Here is a 19157-nt window from a genome sequence, read left to right as displayed (position 1 = left end):
TGGAATCCTGAATGAAACTGTGCATTTATAGAGACCACTGGACCCTTCGCCCAGCATTTCCTCTTTCCATCCTTTGATTGTATAGCCAGTCGTATGGCACGTTGTCCGCGATGGGAATGTCTTCGGTGAGCTGCTATAAGCACATGCATGCCTCCCTGCTATTGATCTTCCAGCCTTTACTTTCTGTAAAGTAATTTAAGCCCTGACTTTTTTCCTTAGCTCAAGGAAGTCACAACACAAATGATTCTTGGAAAATACGGTTTAACTTGCCCTATTCTTACATTTGAACTGCTCCCTAAAGAGGTTTCTGGAATGGTGATGTCAGATTCTATAGACTGTTCTCTGAATAATGATGAGAAAGGGAGCACCCTTACTTTCTCAGTTTTCCTCTAATTCTGATACTAAATCTCAGTGACAAGCTCTGAATTCCCTGGCCTACCATCAGGGTTTTATTTTTTGTTCTTATTCTTTCATTTTGTTTTGTTTTGTTTTAATTCTTGATCTAGTCCCATGGACTAGATTGGTCCCCCTGTTTTAACCCTTTGGTACTTGGCAAACAGATAAGGAGGCAAGAGAATTGTAGTTCTCTGTTTTATTTCAGCCTCAGCTTAGTTCAGGTGCTTGGTGCTACGAGGCCAGGTGTGTAGACAGGTATCTGCACAGGGTACCAGTGGCACCCAATGGCTGCCGACTGTTCAGTGAAATGTTTACTTGATTTTCTTCCTTGGTTTTTTAAATATGTAGTTTTACTTGCCTTGGATTGTGACATTCAGGCACACCACAGTGTCAACATCCTAAAAGAAAAGTCACCCACACCAAGGCACAGAATGCTCCCAGGGTTGCATGCACTGAGCCCTGCTCTGTGAGGTACGTGGGGCCTCTCACTTCAGCATGCTGCGTTGGGGACTAGCAGTGCTTGGATCTGAAGTCTGTGCAGGCATCCTGGGAAGTAGGACTGTTTACAGTGTTCTTCTAAATAAACACTTGAATCTCTGTCCCAAGGAAAAGGCTCCCCATATTGTAAAGAATATGTGTTTTCCACTCTTTTGCCCTGAGACCAAGCTGGAGAACTGAGACATATGGCTAGAGAGAAAAGAGACTTTAGATTAAAGAGTCATTCTGCAACAACCAGCAGTAAGGATGATGACACAACCACATCTCACAAGTGCTCACAAGTTCTGGGGATTTCTTAATCAAGAGTGGCTCTCACACTGGCTCAGAATCAACTTCAAGATCAGCAAGAAGTCATGGGACTTAGCCAGTTTTCCAGCACCTATGATTGTATTTATTCTGAAATACTCCTCAGTTTTTGTGAGCTTGCAGACCACGCCAGTGTGGCTATATCTCCATGATCTTGTGGCAGAGGGGCTAGAACAGGTGTCAAGGAAGTTAAAGCAGTGTGTCAGGGCCTGGCTTCTGGCCCTGTTAGAGCTATCATGGGGAGAGAAGATCTTATTTTGACTGGAAGGAGAGATCCAGGTGGACCTGACGGAAGGTAATGGTAAGTTCTGAGGTTGTGGCATTTTATGTTAATGGCACATTTAAGGCTGCAGTGCGGAATTGGCATTCGCTACATTAGATTCGGTAGTAGTTGCTATTTTCCATAGTGTTGAGTCCAGACCCCTGAATTTTGAGAAGCCACAGGTGAAATCCAGGATTTTATATAAATCCAAAGAAAAGCACAAGATCTGAGTCTAGGTAATAATGAATCTTACAAATCCTGGTTCTTTCAGGACTTCATATTAACATTAAATTTTTATGTTTCTAAGGTAATATATTATAGCATTCTGAAATTAAATGAAGCTTTCCGGTGTGTCAGGATTTCCATCTCTGTTTTTCTTAATCTTTCCATTATAAAATGCTGCCAAAGCATTCATAGAATAAAGCTGTTTCTGGTGGAAACAGAGAAAAAAAAATCAGGCGGAAATGAAGTATTTCTTCTTCCTGTAGCAAAAGGGCTATACAAAACCAGGCCATTGCAGACTGAGCTCTTGCCATGGTTGAAGCTTTGTAACATTATTCTCTGCACTGGTGAATGGGGCATGGCACCGAGATTCCCTTCACCTAGCTGAGCAAGTGATCCTGTTCTAAGTAATCCATAGTTCTTTCCTTTTAAATGAAGATATTGCTTGCTTCTTTAGTGCCGAGTGCTTTGCAAAGCCCAGTTGGCTAGGGCCCCAAAATATAAGGTCCCTAATGTTTAATTTAAATGTTCCATATTCAAGGGATATACAGTTGTAATTCTTCTTCCTGGGCATATATGCAGAAAATGCTGTTGGGGCTCATTTCCCGAGAGTGTGGTGTAAGTTCGCAGAACCTGACTAGGCCTGGTGTCTTATCTGGACTGTACGATGAAATGTGCAGGGCTTAAAGAAATCTACCAGCGTGTTTGTGGGTTCCTGAGGTACATGCTTTCCCAATAAGTGCTAAATTACTTTGTAGTGGTAAGGGGAAACAAATATAAATTAATACCATCAAGTATGCAAATGGACAGGAAGTTCTGTGCATCATTGTCACTCTAATTCCACTGACTTCTGAGTACATTTTGGCCCTCTGCCTCAGGTTGTTTCCCGGTATTTGCCACCATAGTTTTGTTGCTCATGAATGTTCACTGGGACCCTCAGGAGTAAATGGATGAAATGACAGGTGATTTGCCAAGAAACTTTACCTTTAAGTTCAGATGATTCTGAATAGCTCTTTACTGCCCCAAGAGAATCACTGTCTCCTTAGCGTTTGACTCCCCAAACTTCCTGCTAGGATCAGTGGGCTGGGAATATCCACTACAAAACATTACTGATTTTCTTAAAATACCACAATCATAAACGCTGTAAAAATATTATAAAACTACTCTGCTTTAAGCATATAATATTTTAGCATCTTTGTGGTATTTTAGTGTTTTCTGCAACAAAACGTGTTCTTAGAACTTTTCAAAAATTTTTTTCTTTGTGGTGCTGGAGATTAAACACAGGGCCTTGTGCTTATAAGGCAAGAAGAACTCTGTCACTGAGCCACACCCCAACACTCAAATTCATTTATAAGACAATTTAGATAAGACGCCTCCCCTCTCTTTTCTGGAGTGAATCCCACAGCCCAATGAGGCAACCCCATCAATGATCTAGAGACGTTTGCTGTGCGTCCCTTCCATCGTCTCATCAGATACCACTTTCTTCCATCTTCTAGCCACTCTCCACCCCCTGCTAATTACAGGCTAGTACAGTGTGCCGGCCGAAGGCATGGGCATTAGGTGATCCAGATGCACGCTGTCACAGTGTGGCTTCCAGTCTTCTCAAGTACATTATTCTGCTCCTCACTCCCTCCAGTCATTAGAAGTATACTTGATTGGAACCCAGAACTTGGCAAAAATACTTAGATCAAATAACACAGGCTTGCTCACAAGTTTCAGCCCAATAAGAAGCACAGCACTTTGAACAATTAAATATAGGCCTTCAGTAGCTCTGTACATCTGTGATTTTACACTTGTTATTAGTCGATAGCACTAATAACGCTTCAGTTATGAATCTACAATATCAATATGATTATTGTAGAACATATTCACAAGTAATATTATTGCTGCTATTATACTAATTTACACCACAATACTAAATATTAAATACAGATTGTTATGCATTATTTGTATTGTATATATGCCAACTGTAACACTTAACTTCACTGTTCAGCAATTTGAAAATATAGAAATTGTCATAGTGAAAATAAGTCTTGCTCAAATCAGATGATTTATACATCTGATAAATGCTCTATCGTGTTACATTTTGCCCTGTGTTATTCATAGAGTGCATGTTTGCTAAGTTAATAAATTATATCAATTTAATGTTAGGATAAAAATTCTGCATATGTGCTGCTTAATACTCTTAAAAAATGTATTTTGTGTCTTAATTCTTATCTGCACACATTTCATTTGGCTTTTTTCCCCTCTAGGATGTAAGTATTCAAATACCGCTCTTCTTTCTTGTATCCTCGGTTAAATTGCTTAGTTCAGCCTAGAACATTGTAAAGCCAAATACCTCATTCTAATTGAGAAAAAATGTTAATGCGTGTAATGACATGGTGTGTTTTCTTGTACTCGATTTGAAGTACTTCAGTGGATTTTGACCTAATAATAAATACAAAACTTTGACCTACATTTTTCCTTTGTACAAATGAACATTTTATTATTGATCTACTTTTTATTTAAAGCACTAAGGACTCAATGTCACTGAAATGCTTCATTATACAACATTGAGTGAAAATCTTCTCAGCCCTTTCTAGCACATTCTAGGGTTAGCTACATTTGCCTGTAGTCCCCAAGAGGAGTTGTGTGTGAAATATGTGCCCCTGGCTTCTCCAGGATCGCCTTTAACACCTGCTGTTTCCAGTAGATGCGCACCAGACTTTACAGACCTCTATATCTCACGTGACCACCAACTGTAGCCCAATTAATTTGACTTGTTGCTAATTGCCCAGAAATAGAACAATGCTGAGGATATGTACTCGTGCACACAGTGAGAGTGGACCTGCGGTTTTTCTTTCAATCCAGATTTCAGTATGTTATTCTGGTTATTTTAAATAGAATATCTAACAACATGTAATTTTAATGAATTTATTTCTTTATCCTCTACAAAAATAATGAATTGATAGCAGAAGCTGTTTATATGACTTTAGCAGAGGTCAAATTACTTCTAAGGTATATTTATTATAGTCAAATATTAGAACAGGTAATTAGGAATAAAGATGTATGTGCATATATAATTATAGTATAGTTCTATGAGTGATATATAGTATAGTACAGCTATACTATAAGAATATACTATGAATACCATAATAAAAAAGTTGTGCTTGTATATGTAGTATTCAGTAAAATATAAAATACCATCCTGCTGTCTGATTGACTCTATCAAGTACCACATTCAGTAATTCTCCTTTGTTTTTTCAATGATAGATCACACAGTGTAGGTCAGGCCAGGTTCAAATGTAAGCGAAGCAGGTATAACCTGCATAGTGTGACTGCAGAGAAAACTTCCTTTCTGCTCAATATTTGAATATGTACTTTACTTGAGAGATTCCCTCTCTGAGGAGTTGCATTATGCATGAACTCTTTTATATCTAATTACAGATTAATTTATTATATTATGATTAGGTTATACACATAGTAAATGAGCAATCCTGGGTTTGTATTCCCACTTTGTCACATCCTGGTTGTATGACGGTTGGTAAATTCTGTATCTGTGTTTCTGTGTATATAGAATAATGGACTAATTCCTTCTATGAAGGTAGTAAAACAAGAGACCTAGAAAACCAAATAACATGGATGTAAAACATGTTAGCACAGAACATGGCACATAGTAAATACTCAGTAGTAGCTATTAGTCTTTCACTGGGGACTGGGACTTCGCATCTACCTTCACCAAGTAGCATCCAATACAATCGTTTTAATGTGATTTATTGGTAACCTTTGAGTTGATTGAATTATGTAGCAAAAACTAATGATTGAAAGAATGCAGGTATATTTATACAATGAAAGAATGTGAAAGGTATTTGTGTCACAGGATCAGAGCCTGTACAGGAAAAGGTCAAAGCAACTAGAGATGAGCTTGGGTGCTTAAACGAGGCCTTTGTCTTAATCAGTGGGAGAAGTAGTCACAGGCAAAGAGATGTATGAGACATGTGATGAAGACAACCAGAGACTTCATGCCAGGAATTATGCTGGGTTCTCACCCCTAGAAGCTTCCTCCTCTGGGGGTGTTCATAATATAGATTTCTAGATTCAATCCTTAGAGATTTTGGTTATTTCTTAAAATATATCATAAGAGAAGTCAGTGGAAATGCATGTTTTGGTGCATAGCCAATTACTCAACCAAATATACCCTTCTCCAAGAGCAGGAACAATACCCCTGGTGGTTACATGAAGATCTGGAGTAGAACATGGGTTCACCTTAACAAAAAATATTAATAATCCAGTCAACTCAGATTAGTTTAAAAAGTCTCAATTATGGGTCATACTTTCTCTCCTTCATCAAAAAGGCAATAGTATCTAGCTGAGGATAACATTTTTTTCATTCATTTTGTAGTACTTGCTTCAGCAGCACATATACTAAGATTGGAATGATACAGAGATTAGCATGGTTCCTGCTCAAGGATGACATGCAAATTTGTATTCATTTTGTAGTTTCCTTCTTTTCATAGTAAGTGATTTAGAATGTTCGATGATCAAAAATTTCATTTCAAAGCAAATACAAGATTTTTAAATAGTGCCTGAGAAGAAGCTGTGGAAATAAGTTTTTGATCCTTTCCAGTTTAAAAAAAAAAAAAAACCGAAACTAGAATTGTTGATTCTATTACACACTTTTGCCTAAGACTGAGTTAGCTTATACTCTTTCTAAATATTCATCATGTTCATATAACCTCCATGTTCTTTTGGGGGAGGCAAATTTAACCTGGGGAAATAAACATCTTGGAGTCAGTCCTATGGCTGTGCTGGGTATAAATGAAATGCAGTGGGCAAACCCCACTTCATCAACTTGGAAAGTGATTCCTTTTCTGATTCCTGAGGTTAGAATGCCTGAATGTCCTGGATTTTTTGTTGTGGCTCTTCCCTACCCCATCGGAATTCTTGATCAACAGTACATTTTTGTTTACCCCTCTGCAAATCTACTCACTATGACCAAAGGAGTGTTATTATTTTTAAGACTTGAAACCTTTCATTCTCAGAGAGGGTAGGAGTTTGCAAGGAAGGGACTGAGGCCAAAGCCCAAGTGCCTCGAACCTCACCCAGTACAGCTTGGACAGATGCCACTAAAACAAAAGCACTAGTCAGACTGTGGTGTTTTTACAGCTGGGCAGTATTTGGGGTAATAAGAGGAGAGGAAACATAGAAGTGTCAGCCTTTGTCCAGCGGCATCATGCAATTGCAAGAGCCTTAGGCAGTCAGATGGCTTCGACCTAAGGGGCCAGGCATCCAAAGAATAGGATTTATCCCTTACAGAAAGATCCTGAGAAGCAAAGTTCTTATTGCAAGAGGAGACTAGTGAAAATTGTTCTTTGTTTAACCTGAGAACTTAGCTATTTTTTGGCTTGAAAACTTCCTGTCTTGATCCTTACTGGGCATTTAGTCAGTTTAACCTCAGGGGTTTCATTTCTAGGGCCTCTAGTGCAAGAGGAAGGAAACATTGACTGACATTTGCCAAAGCCTCCCCCACCAACAACCTTGTAAGCATAGAACTAAACTGCTCCATAGCTGGAAAGCCAGTGAATGGCTTTAGAACTGAAATGCCTCAAAAAAAAAAAAAAAAAAAAAAAGCCCAGACTCCGTCTTTCACAGAGAGCAGGTTGGTCGGGCAGTGGCCTTGGCTCATCCACATGGCTGACACTGATGGGGGATCTGCAAACTGTGGTGCAGGGTTTCAGGATGGATCCTGGGGGGGTTTGACTGACCTTGTCAGATGCAGGGGTTGCATTTCTTGTTGTGTAGGTCTTGCTTTGTCTTGGTCTTGGCCATCCAGCAGAAGTATAGAAGTGAAGTGTGGATGGTAGAGCCATATTAATGTGCTGAGCTGTGAGGGGCTCAGGTCAACAGCCTCTGACATTGCCAGTCTTGCGGAGAACCCACTGCTATTGTGGACTGCTGGACTATGTTGGAATGTTTTGCTGGATTCACGCACCTACAATGTTTGGATGACGGTGCAATGCCCTTCTCTGACAGGGCTGGGCAGAAAGGGGGCGGGGATGCAGATGGGCGGCCATTTTGTATCTGTATGCTCGGGGTGGTTAGGATAGGTGTACAGCTCTACTCTCTTGGTTTAGTGAATGGAGAGATTCGTTCTGGTGGTGTTTGTGGACAGGATGTCATGTCTGCATCTTGTGCAATGGGTGACCACGGGGACAACAATATGCAGTGTGTTGCTTGTTGAAGCTGTGCTGGTGATCGGTTTTGAGGCTGTCTCGTTGCTGTTTGTTTCTCAATAGAATTGTTCGAAAAAAAAAAAAGAGGAAAAAAAAAGGTAAAGGGAGTGAGGAGGAGAACTAAAAAACATTAAGATAATTAAAAAAGAATGCCCAGAATCTCAGGTGAATGTGCACTTTTTTTTTTTCTGGTTAGAGGATCCATAGCTTTCACTATATTCTCAAAATGAATATAGAACTTAAAATGTTGTGAACCACTATGTTTCCAGTATCTTTGAATTATCACTAAGTGTTAAGCAAGTAACAGTGGATGAGATGGAGAGATGGAACCAGAATCCAGGTTCTGCAACCTCCCCTAATGCTGCTTCTGAAATTTCTGACTGCCTTGCTAAGTGTCTTACGTGCAGGGAAGAAGTAGAACAAGGAGTTGGCATGGCAAGAGGGCGGACCTTGGCTTAGCCACTTGCCAGTTCAATTATTTAAATACAGGATGACTAAAAAGTTCATTTTTTACTTTTATGAGATAACATGACAGGAAATACAAAAATAACAGTTTTATCAAATGTATTCAATAACTTTTCTGTGTATGGTATGGCTTAAAACATTCAATACACAGCAGTGTTGTAATCTGGACAGTAGTCTCTTTCTGAATTCTTTTTAAATTATTGACTTTCTTTGAACAACACACTTTACACTGTTGTGTCGGCCTTTCCTTTTTTTTTCTGTGGATGGTATAATTTCAATACACATCTACCAATCCAACATAATCGTGAAGACATTGATGATGGATGCCCTGGTTGGCATTTTGCTATCCCGTACTTTTTGATTATTTGGTCTATTAGACGTAACCTAAATTGTGAGTGGCTTTTTGAACTCCCTTGTTGTGAATAAATAACAAATGAGGTCCATATTGTTTGGTCCAAAAAGTGCATAAATATTTTATGATAATATTTTTTCTCCCTTTTTGATTCCAGGATAGCTTGTTAGATGTTGGTTGACTCTGTCAACACTGCCCATAGAACTATTATCATCACTGACCACTGATAGAACTTTTGTTTTGTTTCTTCTTTCAAGTTATATTATTTTTGTATCATGGATAGTTGACAATAAGGTGACATCCTTTTTCTTTCCATTTCATAACACAGATTTTTTCTCTCTGATGTGCTACCATTTCTCCTTTTTTTCAGTTTTTCCTTTTGCAGACCTTTTGGCACTTCCTTCCGGTTCAGTCTTAGGGTCCCAGATGCATCCATTTTGTACCACAAAAAAATCACTGTGTTCAGGAGAAGTGTAGAAGTTTTATAGACTATAGCATAAAATTATAGGATTTTTTCACTAATAAGACAAACATGAATTAAAGGAAATAGAATTTATTACTAGATCTCATTAGAAGCAAATGTCAAAGCTAAATACAATGTCATAAATTTTAGAAGCATGCAAAAAATACTTGATGTAAATGCAAACAGGAGGTGACTGAGTCCAAACCAGGCATGGTGGCACCTGCCTATAATCCCACCACTTGGGAGATTGAGACAGGAGGATTGCTATGAGTTGGAAACCAGCCTGGGGGCTATAATAGTGAGCAAAAGGCCAGCCCAAACTGCATAGTGAGACCCTGTCTCAATAAATAAATAAATAAATTGGTTGAAATGACACCTCCCCAAGCGACACTCCATGTACTCAGTACCTACACAGATGTACTGCCTGAGTGATAGCTGGGGTAAACTGTTAAGTGGCTAATAACATCTCTCTTATATCCATGGGATGCTAAGTGAAATAGTGAGTTCACCACCATGAAGAGTTTTAAGGGGATTGTGCATTATTACCTGTCACTGCTGTAACAAATTACCACAAACTCAGCAACTCACAAGAACACAAATCTATTCCTTCTAGGTCTGGAGTCAGAAGTTTACGATGAGCCTTGAGGACCATGCTCCTTTTGAAGGCCCAAAGTAGTGGAGCAGAACTGTCAGTTCTAGGGCTGGCCAGATAGCTAAGTGGATTCAAGTGCCTGCAAATAGGTGCAGGGGCCAGGAGTTCGATCCCCAGGCCTGCTGTGCCGGCCCTGCCCCCAGGGCTCCCTGAGATGGCAATTGAGACTGGGCATGGTGGCGTACCCCTGTAATCTCAGCACTTGGGAGGCTATAAACAGGAGAATCACTACAAGTCTGATCTAATAGTGAGACCCTAAACACCTTGTAGACCCTTCCCTAAAATACAGGAAAAAAAGAGCTGTCAGTTCTGACTATGCAGCTCTTAGGTACATGTCTGATTCTTCTCTCTTCTAAGGGGCTTTGTGATTCCTCTGGGGCCCACCTTAACATGATCACCATATCTGCAAAGCCTTTTGTACTGGGTAAGATAACACATTTCTAGTTCTGGACATTAGGTGTGGGAATCTTTTGGGAGGTATTATTCTACTCCGCCCCCCAACTCTGGGGAGTATGTCATGGAAGCTTTATTTTTAACTGGCACTGATATTAGAGCAGATTTGTGTTTTAAATTCAGCTTTTTCATCTGCCTGTTAACTGACCATTCCCCTTTGAGCCTCTGTTCCCCCAACCGTAAAAACGAATAAAATCCCAGGGCTATAATGATCATTATTATCATTATTGTGATAACATATATGAAGTGTGTAACATACAGTGTACTCTTAATAAATGCAGCCATATTACTACAAAAATGGCCAGATGATTTTTCACCAGACAAGAAGTACCTTAACTCTTGGGAGATTTGGGGCTTGGTAGATAGCTCAGTGGTCTAAGCACCTACCTGGCAAGCACAAGGACTTGGGTTCAATACTGCATGCCTTGCCAGCCTCAGAGCCCCGGGCACGCCATGCTGGCCCCAAAACCAGTCATGAAGATGCATGCATGTAGTCCCAGTGCTAAGGACTCTGAGACAGAAGGATCACTATGGGTCTAAGCTGTGTAGCAAGACCCTGTACCAAGTAAATTATATTAAAAAAAAAAAAAGATTAAGTGGGAGATTTGATAAAATGGTCTCCAAATCTCCTAAGACTGATGAAATCTAAAGGAGTAAAATGTTCTTCTTTCATACAAATTATTCTCAAGGCCTCTGGTCCATTTCATAGATCCCATTACAAAGTAATGGCTTTGCTGCATGGTCCCTAGCTTTCAATCTCTGCTTTCTGCTCTTTATTGTCCCACACCCAGATTTTGTCAGTCAGCTCTCTGGTTGGATTTGTTCAGGACTCGAAGCCTGCCCTGGCGTGTGATGATTGGCTCGGCCAGCGGCTGGGACGAGCGTAGACTCCCTCCTTCCCATCTGTCAACATACCTGGCCACAAGCAAGTTGCTTCCTGTGACCATGCTCTGTGAGGCCAGAGAAGACAGAGAAGGAAACAGAGGAACCAGCTCACCTTCATGCCCAGGGAATAGCAGAAAACTCTGCTTAGGCTTTTGCAAAGTCCTGTATTCTACAGCAAAGGTTGGAGCAGCTAGAGAAGAATCTGGATTGAAAAGCAGCAGCCAAGGTAGGTGGCCCGTCTGCTCAGCAGCCCTTCCCTGGAGATCACAAGACAAGTATCTTGCCTGGCCTTGTGATCAGCGTACATGACAATGGCCTCCTGAAGAAGGTGTGGTAGGTTGTGTCAGGAGAATTCAAGTATTGATCATCAGCCTGTCCTGGAGCAAAGCATATATATCCTTCAGTCTTCTCTCTCTTCGGAAAGTTTTTGGTGTTCTTCTATAAAGTTCAAAAATGTAGAAGGATTCTTTATGTATTTTATTATAAGAAATTGTATTTCTGATTTATTGAAATTCTTCCATTAGTAGTGGCTTCACAGGTATGGCTTTGTTCCAGAATTTTCTCTGCATGAATTCTCTCCACTTTATTTTCAAAATGCAGCAGAGAGGACGATGTACATGGAATGTGAAGGAGCATGCTGTCCATTCAGAGGGTTGTTGCATTCAGATGATTGGAACTCTCAGAGTTCCACATGAATTTTTTTGCTTTGGAACCTAGGGAGTTAAAAGTCTGAAAGTACTGGAGCAGCATAAGGCCTACTTACATAAGCTTATCACACCCAGCAGCACGATCAGTCAATCATTTACTCAAGCAGGACTATTTCCTGCCTCTAAGGGACCACCAAAGCCATTGCCCCAGTCGTTCTATAGAATAAACACACAGTAACATAGAGAGCACCCTTCTTTGAAGCAGAAATCTATGTTCTCTTATGATCAGACTCCTACCCAGAGTACTAAACCCCATAAGAAGCCAGGCAGGTGGCACACATCTGTAATCCCAGGAGAAGCTGAGGCAACAGGATCACAAATTCAAGCCCAGCATGGACAATGTAGTGAATTAGGAAGATGCTGTCACAAAATTAAAAAATAATTTTAAAAAGGTTGAGGATCTAGCTCAGAGTGAAGGCTCTGTGTTCAGTCCCCGAGACCATAAAATATTTAAAATAGAAAAACACCACAAAGATCCTCCAAGATTAATGATTAATAAACATGACCAAGATTCATAAACCTGATATCTGATACATCTCAGGTAGAAGGGCTTGTGGCTTTGGAGAGAAGTTTGACAATCACTGGAGATGTATAGGAAAGAACTAACTAGAACAAGTTATTAAGTGATTTTTGAGAAAAACTTATGATTTTTTTAATGTATTTAGCACAGGGTCTACAGGGTCTCACTACACAGATTGGGCTTGTAGTGATCCTTCCTAATTTTAAGCCACCCAAGTGCTGGGATTACAGGTGCGCAGCACCATGCCCAGTCTCAATCACCATCTTAGTGTGCCATGGGGGCAGGGCCGGCACCACACACTGGGGATTGAACCCCAGATGCTTTGCTCTGCCTAACCAGGTGCTTTGATCTGCTGAGCTATGTGGCTGGCCCTTATGAAGTAATTATGAACTTGGAATTTTTCCCTTCAAGCCTCTTTGGAGGTGGGTAAATTTTCAGCCATTTTTAAATTTTTATTTTTATTGGTAACTTTTTAGTTCTTTCTTTCTATTGTCCTTCCAAATGATGTAAATGTTAGATTTGCATGCATCCCACTTCCTTGAAGCTGTTTGCTATTTCTTTGATTCCTATCGTTCAGAGCATGCAATGGAAATGTTATTCTTTTTTTTTTTTTTTTGAAATGTTATTCTTAACAAATATTACTGTTCAGTTTTAGTTCTAAACATAATCCCTGATTGCAGGAACATTGTGATATCACCATCACATAGACTGTCAGGCCCAATGGTGACTGGCTCATACAGTTCTTCTAAGAAGCCTATCATAGGGAAGCCCTGTTTTTCTCAGCTCCTTTTAAGGAGAGGTTGGGTCATGTCTTCAACAAGATAGTACTTAATATCATGCTGGTCCATCATTTTTGGAGCTGATGTGAACCCCCTCGGGTTTGTGGCTGGAATTTTCAGTGGCTGCAATAGTCAGCTAGATGAGGTCATTGAGGCCACCACACTAGCAAACCTCATGAGTTGGGATTAGTCTGGGCTGTGTCCCAGGAATGTTATGCATGGAGAGTCTTGGAAAACTTTGAATTCCAGAAAGATACTAAGTGCTGTACAAAGCTAAGTTCTATCTGCTATCTAGAGGATAACTTTAGAGTCTTATCCTTCAGAGGATAAGACAAGTAATGGAAGTGGCTTTGAAGAAGACAAAGGCTCTCAGGACACTCAAAAACACTGGCCAGGTTTATCTACAGTGCTGTCAATTACCTTAGGGACAGGTACATGAGACTGGCCTGTCCTTTCTGTACAGTATCTAGCTCATAGCCATATGCATACTAGAAAGAGATATATCACATTTTTCTGTTTCATGTACATTTTACATTAGATGGAGGAAAATTAGTCATGAAATTGCCTTGAATTAATAGCCATTGTTGTTTTTTTTTTTTTTTTTTAATGCACATGAGGAAGTCAGAATACAGAAGTTAACTAATTTGTCCAGGATCAGATAGTGAATGAGGCCAAGGCTGAGCCAGGATTACACTCATTTTGGCCTAGTTTCCAGACTCTTTCTCACAAGGGCACAGAGTAGAACACACGAAGGATTGTAAACTGGAAGTCACTAAGACTGATCTACACAGACACTCAGTATCAGCCTTGTGATATGCCTTTCTGGGGCCAGATATGTGTCTCCATAACCAAAGGCTAGCGCTGAACTAGTCTGAACCTTCTAGGGAAGGAAAGAGAAATAGCAGGTGGGGAGCAAAAGGAAGTGTTTCTAACGGTGGCAGTCATCAAATAGTATGGGTCCTTGAGAGTTTCTAATTAATCCCAGATAATTCCCAGGCCTATTCTATTCCGTGAACTCAGACCTGAGTCACATGACATAATAGCACCTGAACTATTTTTAGATAAATGACCCCCACTCAATCCTTCTATGGGAAATCTTATTTACGCTCTCATGCAACTCAGCTAATAACCACTTACCAAAAACATTTGGACAGAAAGAGACTAAAAGCAGGAAGAACCATCAGCTGCCTGTGGTATCAAGGCTCTAAGCATCTGCAACCCAAACACCCATATTGGCATGGAGTCCAAAGGGTTTCTTGTCCTTTAGGCAGTAAAAGATCTATAGCCATAAGCCTTCCTCTACTCCCTGCCAAGGACCACTATCTGGCAGAAATTCCAAAGCAGCCACAATTCCTGAGCATGTGTAAGATTAAGATAAAGAAACGCCATCATGAAATGTGGTCAGCTGAATATCTTTTATCAAAGAGTTTCTTGTTTTCATAGACCTGCCTCATACATTCCTCAGGAATGTGACAGCAAAAGCCTGCAAACAGGAATTGCATGAACACGCCCACCTGTACCCTTTCCAGCCAGCTGACTTCATGTGCACTGTACCTGTGTGGTGTCATTCTTATAAACAAAAGCACTAGAAGAAAGAGCTAAGTCTGCAGCTGAAACACAAGGACGTACAACATTTCACCTTGGTCAAGGGTTTCTATGACTAGGATATGAACTGCTGCCTTTCTGGCTCTACATATTTACTTTTTATTTGCTTGTTTGCTTTCTTTTTGTTGTTGTTTTCTTTTTTGGTACTTGGAATCAAACTCAGGGCCTCACACTTTGCCAGACAGGTGCTGTTCTATGGATATTTTCATTTAATTCCCCTAATAAACCTAAAATGCCCAGATCACAAAATAAGCAAGATGAGATGAGCCTTGAGTTGAGGCCAGGCTCACTCAAATATTTGTGTTCTTTAAAGCTTTTTTGGGAAATATCTTCCACCCATAATGTCTGCCCAGTCTGAGTTCTAAGTGTTAAAAGGTTAGGAGTTCTAAGTTATTTGCTTTGCATCTCAGAGCATATATTTATACTTCCTTTCTGCCATCCATAGATATTCTTGACTTTGTAAAGGTTGAAAACTCAGTTTCAGAATATTTTCCTTTCCTCCAGGAAAGTAACCACATACATACATACATACATACATACATACATACACACACACACACACACACACACACACACACACAATGATGACAGTTGCCTACAGGTCATCATTTTGATCCCTTTATGAAGATGTGAAAGAAAATATTCTTATCTTCTGGTTCATAAACATTGTTTTATCTTTTGTTTGGTTCATTTTAGTAAAGAAAACAAATTTTTCATTTATCATATCAAGATTTCTAATGAAGTTGACTTCTATAGTGAAACTTTGCTTAGAGAAGTCTATCCATTTTAGAACTTTCCAATACCTCAGTAGTTTTATTTCACCTTCACGGAAGCTCTGTGGGATGTGAGTCAATTCAGGTGCTATCCTTCCTGATAAAAACCCTGACCAGTCTCTGTGCATATTCTCCTCTGTCTTACTCAGCTAACAAGTTCCATAGATCTTGGGACTTCAGTTCTTCACACTTTTTTTTTCTAATACACAGTCTGTGTGATTCTTAAGGCCTAAAAATGGTGGGAAGTTGGCACATAAGCTACTTTTGCAAATTAAAAATGTGAATTGACCACACAGCCTGTTCTCAGCTATAGAAACCCACACAAAGAACAGTTTCTTTTCTTTTGACTAGAAAGAATTCTACCAGGTCAGAGTGATTATGCTGTGATTCTAATTAGATTTTCATAAAGTGATGAAAGGACTCCAATTGTTATTTAATAAGAATTGCCTTAAAGGCAAAATTCTTTGAAGCCAATATGCCTATGAACAGAATTTATGCCAGGAGAAAGAAGAGAAACCTCTAATCTATTTTATGCCTACAGAACAATATTCATGAGTAAGGGTCAGAGCCCATGGTCTCCATAGTCACAAGACTTTTCCTGGTTAGACCAAGAACCAGATGGACATCTCATCTTCAAGCAGTTGGGAAGCTAATGAAGTCTTTGAACAGAGTGGAAATCTATTATGAGTATAGTGCAACCCCTGTAGAAACCAGCTATGCTTAAGGAGAAATTCTTGTACACTTTCAAGCCCACTTCAGCCTATGATGTTCTGAGGGGTCAGGGAGCCCTGTATCAGCTGTACATCTGGAGGAGATCAAGTGCTGTCTTTATTCTGAAAGCTTCGCTGGAAATTGCTGCTGGCTGACTGCCCAAGTTTCCATCCCAAGTGACAGTCTTGCTCTCTGTGCTCTTATTTTGGAATTCATGTGCATCTTTTTCATAACTTTCATCTCTACTTTTGTAGCATCAGAGGTTCTATGAATCTTAATGTAGGAGCACCCATAACTTTGGAGCAATGAACTGAAAGACTAAAACTTCTGTCCCACAAAACTTGCCAATTATTCCCTTCCTCTCTACAGTTCCAAGGTCAGTTTTCCTATGGGGGCAGTTAGGAAACTGAGGGTCACAAATGCTGGCAATTCACCATGCCTTGGAGAGGTTCCCAGAGAGTCAAATGAAATTGAGATTGTTTTCACGTCAGGCCTCTGGCTTTGGAGGACAGGTTTCAAACAGTCTGAATTTGCAATTTCATTATGCACTGAGGTAACCACCACAAAGTCCCTTTTTCCTCTAAGCCAAAACATTATCAAAAATGTTTCGTGCAGAAAACTCAAACTAGGCAGAATTCTTTTTTGTCATCACAGGATTGATATTTTCAAGAACGCATGTCTGAACCTTGTAGAGTGCATCTGGCTGGAGCAAATGTGTGTTTGTGGAAAGATGGCTTCATCCATGGGCTTACTTTGTAGTGATCATTAGGGTCCACAAGGCAAGGACCTAACAACACGGTTAGTGTATGAGCAGCATATAAGAGGAGAGAGAAACCAGCAGTCAGCAAGAAGATTTTGCAATGAATTAGTATATGGTAGGCTTTTGCATAACCCCAAGAAAACCAGTACCCCAATCTGAGTCTAACAATTCCTAGGAGAAGTACCTTTAATTTTATAAACTATATCTATATCTCTATCTATCTATCTATCTATCTATCTATCTATCTATCTATCTATCTATCTGTTCTGCCCAATTTAACTCCTCTTCCTATCCAGGAATCCTCAGCATAGGTAGAAACAATCATTTGTCTTCCTACAACCTGACTTTTCCACCAAAATTCATCTTATCTTGTTTCTCTTTGCAAAGTGCAAATTCCCCATTCTCCAAGAGGTACTGTCATAGCCCAACAAAGGCCCCTTCATCCTGCACCACTGTCTATCTTTGAGGATTTGTGCCCATGTTGAGACATCGTGGTAGTGGCCCTGCATTAGTCATTTACTCACATGCACACTCACTGTGAATGACTAGCAATATGTATTGATGAGCCTTCCTGGTCCCTCCTCCTCTCCAGAAGTGTATTGGGCACTGATTTTAAAATAGGATTAAATAATCTATCACTCAACAGACATGAGTTTTTAAGCTTGCCAAATGGTCCAAACCTCCTGGAGGTGTGTGTGAATGCGCATGTGTGTGTATTTTAATCACCAATACAGTACTTGAATGTTATGAGTTCTCAGTAAATATTTGTAGGTATTAATTAATTGGTAATCAACTCTGAATTTAACAGAGAAGTGATTTTGGACTGGAAGTACTAATTAGCAGTGTGGAGGGAATAGTGCACTGAGGGTCTGTTTGCTTTTCTGTCATACTGTATGGAGTGGTACAGTAGAGAGGGTGTTTGGTTGTTTCTGCAACCATTACATAACAACCATCAGTACTAAGTAAACCATGTCACTCTGTCAGCAATGGGTTGAAAATGTATTATCTCTAATCTTTCCTCTAATTTTTATATAAGGTCTTCTATGAAAAACTACCAAAGTGAGGATCAAAAATAAAATATAGAAATGATTTTTGTATGCTGAGGCCAGCATCCTTAGCTTTTCGGTAAATGAAATAGAACAGAAAGGAAAAGCAGCTTGAGGGACCTCAGGTATATGGTCCTCAGGTATATGGATGTCACCATTTTTGTAGAGAAGAAGCCGTCCCAGCCAGGACAACACAAGGAACACAGCTGAGTTCCCCTGTGCAGCTGAGTTCCCCAGTGTCCAGGTGTTGGTACTCATCTTTGCCCCCTACGTGTCACTAGTAAGACCTCCAGGAAGAAGACAGTCATGACAATTATCCTCCCTTATAAATAAACAGAAGCCCTTAGATGTGACGTTTCTTGCCCCAGGTTATAGAAACATGGCAGTGAGTCAGCTGAAACTGTGTGGGTTTGATGCAGGGAAATCAGGTGATAGAAGCAAAAATGTGTCCTCTGAAATTCACAGAACATGACTGAGGGGGTGGCAGAACTTTAAATCTGCTCTGGATGTGGAGCCTGAGCCTGTCCACCCCAAGCCATCATAGTGGCCCTGTCTGCCATTCTTTTTTTAAATTGACTTTATTGAGAAACAAATAGCAATGAGACAGTTTCAAAACAGGTTAGTAGGACAGTTACAATTATTAATACATTGCATATTGTTGTCTTTGTAGTAGTTATTCATAGTACAAAATACAGACATGATATCTTATCTAAACACTATTAGTACCAATCTTTTCATTGAATTAAGAGAAAGTAGCTATATATCTATCCTAACCATTCTTTACCCAGACTGTGGTAATTGGACCCCCGTGCACATGCCTCTTCTTGCAAGCTTGGGAAAAACCAGTTGTAAGGAGTGAAAGCACATCAGAAAGTGAGGCATCATCAGAGATCTTCCCGGAGGCCCTGAGCTGAAAGAGCAGCTTTCTCTCCACAGGGCAGAATGATTTCTCTCCTATGATCTGAAGAAATGAGTGGTCATCAGGATGACTGGAAGAATTATGATGTTCTCTTCCAAACATTGATGCTTTTTATTTTTTACCTCTGAGGTTATTGTGTTCCTCTCTGCTCTACTTCTTCAAATAAAAAGG

At 40.0% G+C, this 19157-nt stretch overlaps 1 non-coding gene across 1 annotated transcript; it reads left to right on the top strand.

Moving 5' to 3' along the window:
* Window positions 1-6064: 6064 nt before the first annotated feature.
* LOC111813405 lies at window positions 6065-6169 on the top strand. The gene has a single exon (XR_002818683.1). It is a non-coding gene; the product is annotated as a U6 spliceosomal RNA (small nuclear RNA).
* Window positions 6170-19157: the final 12988 nt, after the last annotated feature.

This window comes from Octodon degus, unplaced genomic scaffold, assembly GCF_000260255.1.
Source record: "Octodon degus isolate 3935 unplaced genomic scaffold, OctDeg1.0 scaffold00007, whole genome shotgun sequence".
In the NCBI taxonomy this organism is placed as follows: Eukaryota; Metazoa; Chordata; class Mammalia; order Rodentia; family Octodontidae; genus Octodon; species Octodon degus.
Note: the sequence above shows the minus strand (reverse complement) of the source record. Positions and strands in the feature narration are given on the sequence as shown.